This window comes from Manis javanica, chromosome 14 (genome assembly GCF_040802235.1).
Source record: "Manis javanica isolate MJ-LG chromosome 14, MJ_LKY, whole genome shotgun sequence".
Taxonomy (NCBI): Eukaryota; Metazoa; Chordata; class Mammalia; order Pholidota; family Manidae; genus Manis; species Manis javanica.
This window is the reverse complement of record NC_133169.1, coordinates 39,642,770-39,651,178: the sequence shown is the minus strand read 5'-3', so window position 1 is coordinate 39,651,178 and position 8,409 is coordinate 39,642,770.

The window sequence follows — 8,409 nt, the reverse complement described above, 5'->3', positions numbered from 1 at the left end:
GTAGATATCATCTGTCACCTTACAAACTTATTACAATATTATTGACTACACTCCCTATGTTGCAGTTTTAAGGGTACATATTAGTTTTCTTTTTTTTATTATGGTATCATTGATATACAGTCACATGAGCAACACTGTGGTTACTAGATTCCCCCCATTATCAAGTCCCCCCACATACCCCATTATAGTCACTGTCCATCAGCGTAGTAAGATGCTATAGAGCCACTACTTGTCTTCTCTGTGCTATACTGCCTTCCCCGTGTCCCCCCTATATTATGTGTGCTAATCGTAATGCCCCTTATTCTTCTTCTCCCTCCCCCGTCCCTTTCCCTTTGGTAACTGTCAGTCCATTCTTTGGTTCTGTGTTTCTGCTGCTGTTTTGTTCCTTTAGTTTTTGCTTTGTTCTTATGCTCCACAGATGAGTGAAATCATTTGGTACTTGTCTTTCTCTGCCTGCCTTATTTCACTGAGCAAAATACCCTCTAGCTCTATTCATATTGTTGCAAATGGTAGGATTTGTTTTCTGCTTATGGCTGAATAATACTCCATTGTGTATATGTACCACATCTTCTTTATCCATTAATCTACTGATGGACACTTACATTGCTACCATATCTTGGCTATTGTAAATAGTGCTGTGATAAACATAGGGGTGCACATGCCTTTTTGAATCTGAGATCTTGTTTCCTTTGCATAAATTACTAGGAGTGGAATTCCTGGGGCAAATGGTATTTCTATATTTAGTTTTTTGAGGAAACTCCATATTGTTTTCCACAATGGTTGAACTACTTTACATTCCCATCAGCAGTATAGGAGGGTTCCCTTTCTCCACATCCTCACCAGCATTTATTGTTTCTTGTTCAAGGCAATTCTTATCAAATTACCAACTGCATTTTTGAATGAACTAGAGCAAATAATGTTAAAATTCATATGGAACCACAAAAGAACCCAAATAGCCAAAGAAATGTTGAGAAAGAGGAACAAAAGTGGATATTATGCTTCCTGGATCACTTATTTATGTTTTCTATTTTTTTACTTTGCCCAGGGAGACATATCCAGAAAAAAGTTACTCATGCTAGCACTCAATAACATTCTGCGTATTTATTATTCTATACTGCAAAGTTATAACAGTCATAACAGTATGGTAGTGACACAAGAACCAACTCACAGACCAATGGAAGAGAATAGAGAGCCCAGAAATAAACCCAAACATATATACTAAATTAATATATGACAAACGAAGGAAGAATAAACAGTGGGGAAAAGAGAGTCTTTTAATTTAGTCTGTAGGTGAAAGTGGACAACAACATGCAAGAGAAGGAATCTAAATCACTCTCTAGTCCCATATAAAAATGGATTAAAGATCTAAATATGACATGAATCTATAAAACTCTTAGAATAATAAGTATGCAAAATGTTATTGAGTGCTAGCATGAGTAACTTTTTTTGGATATGTCTCCCTGGGCAAAGTAAAAAAATAGAAAACATAAATAAGTGAGACTATATCAAACTAAAATTCTTCCGCAGAGCCAAGAAATCTATCAACAAAATAAAAAGACAACTCATAGTGTGAAATGATGTGTTTTTAAATGAAATATTCAATAAGGAGCTAACATCCAAAAATATATTAAGAACTCATATACCTCAACACCCCAAAAACTTAACCCAATTAAAAAATGGGCAGAGAATGCGTGCAGACATTTTTCAAAAGAAGTCATACAGATGGCCAAGAGCACATGAAATGGTTCTCCACATCACTAATCATCAGAGAAAGGCAAACAAAATGACAATAAGGTGTCACCTCACAGTAGGTAGAATGGCCAATATTCAAAAGACTAAAAACAAAACAAAAGTGAACAAATGGTTGTAGACTTATAGACACTGAGAAATGACAGGTGAGGGAGGGATTAGGATGAGTGGGTGAAATAGATGAAGGGGATAAAGAGGCTAAAATCTCAATCATAATATATATAAATTAGTCACAGGGATGAAAGCATAGAGACAATAGCCAATAGTTCCATAACATTTTTCTTCATTGAGAGATAGTAACTATACAGTCTTTGGGGTGAGCCCTTAATAAGGTATATAATGCTGAAGTGCTGTTGTATAATTGAAACCAATATAATGTTGTATATCAACTTTACTTCAATAAAACGTTTAAAAGAATAAAAACACACACACACATGCCTATTCTACTATGTTAGGTACTTGTTTAGATACTCAATTGATGCTGCTTTTTATTTCTCCACTTCTAGGCATCCAGTAAGTGTTTGTTGGATCAGTGACTTCTAAATAAAGCTTTAAAAATGATTTTAAAACATCTCATTACACACCTTTCCTGTATATTAAACAAAATGGACAAAGTAAAATTTGACCTGCTGTGCTTTTTAGTCAACCTGAGGGTGAATTTATATGAAAATAAATGCTAAAATGGTGTTTTTGCTTTTCTACAAAATTCTGCTAAACATCAAAGGCACCATTTCTTTTGTTTAGAACTCTTGATTTATTTTGCACATTTTTATAGTAATTTTACTGAAATACATTTTCTATACAATATTATATTGGTTTCAGGTAAACAACATAGTGATTCAACAATTAAATATATCAGTGAAGCTCACCATGATAAGTGTAGTTGCCATCTGTCACTTAACAAAGATATTAAAATATTATAAGCCCTGTTCTGTACTATTATTCCTGTGAACTATTATTTTATATGTGCATCTCTTCACCCCCCTCACTTATATCACACATCATCCCTCTCCCATGGTAATCAACCACCTGTTCTATGTGTTTATGAGTCTATTTCTGTTTGCATCCATCAATAGATGAACAGATAAAGATGCGATACGCATATGCAATGGGATATTGTTCAGTCACAGAAAAGAAAGAAATTCTGCCATTGGTGACAAAGTGGGAATAGACCTAGAGGACATGATGCTAAGTGAAAAAAGTCAGTCAGAGAAAGATGAATACCAGATAATTTCATTTGTATGAGGAATCTTAAAAACAAGAAAACAGAAAATGTCTCACACATCTCTTTGTAATGGCTTAATTGATATATAATTTATATACAAAGGATGATGCATATTTTAATGTGTACAGTATGATGACTTTGGATATATGTAAGTGCCTGGTGAAACTATCATGACAATTAAAATAATATATGCATCTGACACCTACCTTGTTTCACTCTATTTCTGAGGGTTAAAAATACTTAATATCTACCCTCTAAACAAATTTTGAGGTAAACACAGCTACAATGTTAAAATTAGGCACTATGTTGCACATCAGATCTCTGGAATTTTTTCATATAGCATAGCTGATATTTCACATCCTCTGAATATAAACTCCCTAATTCTTCCACCCACCAAGGCTCCAGCAATAACTATTCTATTTTCTGCTCCTATGAGCTTGATTGTGTTAGAAACTGCATATAAGTGTAATCATTCAGTATGTGTACTTCTATAACTGATTTGTTTCACTTAACACAATGTGCTCCAGATTAATTCACATTTGTACATATGCAGGATTTTTTGCCTTTTCAAGGCTAAGTCATATTCCACTGTGTATATAAACCACACTCTTTTCATCCATTCATCTGTCCATGGACACATGGGTTGTTTACACATCTTTGCTATTGTGAATACTGTTGCAATGAACATGGGAGTTTAGATATCTTTTCAGGATCCTGATTTTAGTGTGACCTCCTCAATACAATACTATGTCCTCTGCATCTTAGATATCTCTCAGATAAAATGATGTTATGACTTAGCCATCCTTTGTCTAAGACTGAAGACAAAAAGGTGATTTGACAATGCAACAGTGGGTCTCTAATACCAAATGCTCAATATGTTCTCACAGCTTGGCAGTGTGTACAACCCTGAAGTTCTCTCAAGAGTATAGGCACTTGTTAATGTAGTAATAAACAAGGCATGGCCTTCTCAGTAGAATATCCTCCTTTTGTTTAGCTGGAAACATAACATTTCCATAATAGTTTGGTATTGTGGGTCAGGCTTCTAATGTGTCAAGAACTATGAACAAATTATACAAAACAGTCTTGATCAAGAAAAATGAAGACACAGATTTGTAGCTTACTATCACAAATAAAGACAATAACAATATATGTAGACAAATAAACATTAACTAATTCATGGGGATATATTCAAATATAAGAATATATGTAAAATACAAATTTTTATAAATATAAATATAAACACCAGCATCAATGTTGGCTTCTAACCAGGAAGTCAGGATAGGAAAAGTAGATAAATTACCTTGAAATTAAATGGAAATACATATTTCTCTGAATTTTCTTTCCCAAATCTACTGAGATAACATTAATTTAGACATTTGTAGGGTCAGAGGAAAAGTAAGATCCATTCTCCCCAATGTTCTACTTATTGAGTACATTACAGTATTATGTAAAATGCTTTAAAAATTCTTCCTGGATACATCCATGATTTTTTATATCACTTCTTCAGCGTCAAATAGATGTCCTAGCCATGCTTCAAGAGAAGTTTGATATTGATGTTTGAAATTTCCAGTTTTACTCATTCTCTCCAAGCACCAGGAATCTAAATGTCTTTTAATGTATCCCCTTCTGTGATTAGCTGCTCTAGGAAGAGTTTCTCTCACAAATTTTTGAATGACTGATCTCCTCTGAAATGTTTTTAACACAAATGAGAAAAGATAACTTATGCCAAATTTCTTTCACTTTTGTTTCTCAATAGAGCTAGTATGTGAACCGTTTCTTTCTTCCTTTACAGCACATGGTCCATAGCAGGTGTGGTTCAATTCACATTTGTTTGATTCTGTTTTCCTGTTGGCAAGCATGTAGTCATCTCTTGCTGTACTCTACTTCACCTCTGCACCTGCACATTTTATCTCAAAAAAGCATCCTCCCTTCAACAAGTACTCTTCCTTCTGTGTAGCATACATTTCAGTGTTTAATGTATTGCTATCTTTCTATGCAGTCCTCTCCACCTCTCCACCTGCTTACATAGCTTTGCTGAAATCTCCTTATTCTAAAATAACTATTTTAAATTCATTTCAGTTACTTGTGCTTGTCTTGAGCATTTCAAATCATAAAGAAATCTCATTTATATCTTAATTGCTTTTCAATGATAATGTTAGTTAATAGTGTTACAATTACAATATTATTTAATATTCATCTGTGAAAAATCTAGAGTAAAGGATTATATCATTAAAATATTGGTGTTTGTATTTCTATATCTTGTATATATGTAATTTATCATAAAAATGTTTTATAATTTTGTTGTCATATTTTGGGAATAATACTAATAATATTGTAAACAATAATATTTATATGCCTGCACTAGTGGCATTTATATGATCTTTCTAGTGCTTTACCAAATTATTTTGTTAGTTTCTACTATAACAAGTCTCTGAATTCCATGTTGTTTCTTTTATTAGTTTCATTTTTCTAATGAAAAGAAGGTCTTTTTAGCAGAGAATGTCATCTTCCAGAACAACACTCATTGATTTAATTCATACTATAGATTTATATTTTTAATTACTGAAGGAAATCATGCTAACAGTTAATTAATTAATTAATTTTTATTAAGGTATTATTGATAAACACTCTTATTAAAGGTTCACATGAAGAAACAATGTGGATACTACATTCACCCCTGTTATCATGTCCCACCCCACACCCCTTGCAGTCACTGCCCATCAGTGTAGTAAGATGTCACAGAGTCACTATCTGCCTTCTCTGTGCTACACTATCTTCCCCCTGGTCCCACCCCCATACCATGTGTGCCAATCATAATACCCCACTAACAGCTATTTTTAACTGACTTTATTTTTTTAAAAAATTTAGCTATAGGTCATTAGAAGTTTCATTTCCATCTCCCTGTCTTCAATTGCATCTTCTTTTTTCTAGATCTAAAATTCTCATGTTTCCCTCCGCCAACTTTGCCTTACATCTCGTGTCTCAGAGTGTATCTGCTGACCTTCTGAATAGTCTTGTTCAGTAGAGAATGTTCAGGACTTTACCCTTCTTATTATCTCAATTACATTTACAAATTATGTAGTTCACAAAACTTTCAAATGTGGACAACTGAATGAGTAGAATTGCTAAGTCCCCACAAATGATTAAGCAGATGAAATTAAATGACATATTAAAATAATCACTAGAATCATTTTAAGGGCTCATAAAACTAATATAAAATTAACCATACTTATAAACATATAAGATGTTTTACATTTTATATTTTATATTACCATATTTTGCTTTTATGGTTCAATTTCTATGAAACATTATTGCAACTCTCTTTGGTTTATTTTTTAGTTATTTTAAATTCAGCTCAAATAATATTTAACTTATGGGACCTGCATTTCAATGCACAGGGACTTTTTCTCTCACCTGTGTTTCAATACTTTGATATGTATCAAGCACAGATATACAGACAATTTTAAATTAATCATTAAAATAAACACTAGAATCAGAACCTTTTAATCTATTCTATTAGCATACATACATCATATAAAGCATGAACAATTAAATATGCTTAAGATACTTAAGACATAGTATCTTGGCTATGTCAGGGAATTATTCATTAGTAATTTTAAATAAATACATAAATTAAGACATACAAAATATCTGAGAAGTGAATTCATAAGTTTATCTTTCCTATCATGAATATTTATTTTAACACAATTTAAAGAAACAACATAATCTTAGACACTACTTATTCATTGAATAGAATTCATGGAGTTACTTCCCATGGATATTCATACTTATCGTAGACCATATGAACAATTCTGCTTCTGGGTTATTTATAAGCATGACACTTTGGTAAAGGACTTGTATAGGTCATATCTTGAATGAGCCCTGGAGAACCGGGTGAGTTCTACCTCCAGAGAGTCCAGCTTTCCTCTAACTGCTGACTGGTGAGGATTATCTGGCCATACCATTAAGATTAATTACATTTGTAAGAGTATTTCTTAGCAATAAAATGACAAAGTTTTGTGACACTTAACAAATGAGAAGTATTCAAAAAAAGTTTCTGGTCCACTGCAGAGTCAGTTAAATTTCAAGTTCATGTCTCATTAAAAAGGCAATTAATTTACTATTATAGTAACTTCATAAATATGTGCAAGAACTATACAATTATATTTTATTAAGATCTGGACTCCAATACGGCATGAAAGAAATCAAATACAACTTGAAATTAATTTTAAAAATCTTTTACAAGCCAAATCAGCAAGCATATATTAAATTAAAGAAAAGTGGATGTTTTAGAATGAATTGTTAAAGGAAAGCAAGTAAATGGAAAATTATGGCATGGAGTGAGATTCCTACTCACCCAAAGTGATTGGAAAACACCCTTGCACACGAGACATAGCCAATAATATGATTATCATTCAGATGTTAAGTATTACACATTAAAAGCAGTTATTAGAAAAAAAAGGCCTTTTGTCAACATTATAAATGTTCTTAAGAGCCACCAATTTGGAAGAAGAAAAACGAAGGGGAGGTTAACAACCTACAAGGAAATTCTAGGACATGAGCACTCAAAATTCAAAGTTTCAGAAATAGACTCATAAATACAGAGAACAGACTGCTATATGCCATAGACAGGAGTGGTGGGGAGACGGATGAAATAGGTGAGGGGGATAAAGAAGTACAAAATTCCAATGATAAGGTAAATTAGTCATGGCGATGGAAGTACAGTGTATGGAATATTGTCAGTAATATTTTAATATTTTTGCATGGTGACAGATGGCAACTACACTTACTGTGGGGAGTATAATTACCAAATCACTACATTGTATACCCAAAGCCAATATAATATTGCATATATGCTATCCTTAATTTAAAATATTGAAGTTTCTACTTCTCCAGTACACGTCACTACAGTCAGAAAAATCCAGAGGAAGTCCTGCAAAGTGTGTTGAGAAGTCTCTAGAAGAAGGAATTGCCCTTGACTACACAAAGGACATTTTCTACTTCAACAGGAAGGGGACTGGATCCCTCACCCAGAGTTTCACAGCATCACAAGTCTCATCATCATTCCTTGTTCTCACACTGTCCATGTGTACATTTGGACAGAAAGCCACTTTCTGAAGGGTAACTCAGACTGATAAAGTTTGCAAATTCTCTCTCGAATGCAAAGACTGTTCACACTGTATCAGGCTAGTTAAGTAACTGGGTAGGATTGGCAGACTGAGAAAAGAGGAAAATGACAACTTTTAAGTTATAGTCTGTCATGGCAACTAATAAGTTATAGTACTTTTACTTTCATGGAAACAGAGTACTCTGAAGAGAATAATGGTAGAAAAATTACCAAGTAACTATACAAAAGGTAAGAGCCACAAATAACATGGCATTTTAAAGAGAATTGAAAATAACATGAAAATATGCAGCACTATATCACAAATATA